A 1,497-nucleotide genomic window follows, 5' to 3' on the forward strand; every position below is an offset into this window, starting at 1 on the left:
CAAGTCAGTTTCGGCCGCAACTCAAAGCAATGGAGGGAATCCTAATCGCTACCTCCACCACAGTGACAACAGCCAGCCTATCGACCGCGTCAGTCAGAAGGCAACCACCGGCCCCGCAGGCGAATCACCCTCACCACCAGAGACTGTTCGCGCTTGAGCAGAAAGCACCAGACAAGAATAGAGGAAATTTGTCAGATATAGGCGAGTGGATGAAAGATGTGCCCATTGTATTTTTGTTTGACACTAAACGTAGAGCTTGCTCCACAACCTCTAAAGAGTAGCCACACTTATAGACAGAATTACTGTGATTTCATTCGTGTACCCCAACTTAGAATTCGAGTTAAGATCGACTAAGCTCGACGCTAAAAATCTGAGACTGATGCATAGGTGGCACTTGGATATAGTTTTGGAATAGACTGGTTAGAGGAAAACCATGCGAAGATACAATGCACGGAGAGACGAATATCTTTTCAGCCACTTGGCGAGAACCAACTTCCTTCATTGATATTGAGAGAAAATGGAAGAAGACGCCGATCATCTCGGCACTGCAACAAGAAAACTCTTGCGGAGAAAAGATACAACCGTGTACGTTGTATATCTGAACCAGAGAGACGAATCCAAGGCAAATGTTGATGATGTGCCAATCGTGGTGAGATTACAAAGACGTTTTCTCTGAGACTTTACCGGGATTACCCCAGGCCGAAAGCTTGATTTTACGATCGATTTAGAGCCTAGCGCCGTACCGACGTCGAAAAGCCGTATAGAATGGCCCACTACAGAGTTGCGAGAGTTAAAGCTGCAACTCCAAGAACTTCTAGAGATGGGTTTCATTCGACCCAGTGTTTCCCGTGGGGAGCACCAGTTCTTTTGTTAAAACGAAGGATGGAAACTTGAGGTTGTGTATCGACTATCGAGAGTTGAACAAAGTGACGTTAAAGATAAGTATCTGTTACCCTGGATCGATGATCTATTCGATCAACTGCAAGGAGCGAGCACCTTTTCAAAGTTTGACATGAGAACGGGATACCATCAGCTGAAGATACGATCGGAAGATATTCCCGAAGACGGCATCGCGTATGCATTATGGCATTACTATAAACTCAATGATGTTTGGAAGATATGCCTTTCGGGTTGACAAATGCTCCGGCGATATTCATGGATCATGAATCGCGTTTTCACGAATACTTAGATAAGTTCGTGTTAGTCTTTATAGACGTATCTGATTTACTCGAAGAGTAAACGAGAACGAAGAGCATTTGAGGATCGTGTTAGAGAGATTACAAGCTGAAAAGCTTTATGCGAAGTTTAGTAAATGCAAGTTTTGGCTTGAGGAAATCAATTTTCGCGCCATATTGTTTCTGCGAGGAGAGAAATTGAGGTAGACCCAAACGAAAGTCCAAGCGGTACGGAGTGGAGATCGCCAACCACACCGCACGAGATTCGCAGTTTTTTTGGGATTAGCAGGGTATTATCGACGTTTATTGAGGGCTTTTCGAA

Source organism: Salvia miltiorrhiza, chromosome 2, assembly GCF_028751815.1.
Source record: "Salvia miltiorrhiza cultivar Shanhuang (shh) chromosome 2, IMPLAD_Smil_shh, whole genome shotgun sequence".
NCBI classification, from domain to species: domain Eukaryota; kingdom Viridiplantae; phylum Streptophyta; class Magnoliopsida; order Lamiales; family Lamiaceae; genus Salvia; species Salvia miltiorrhiza.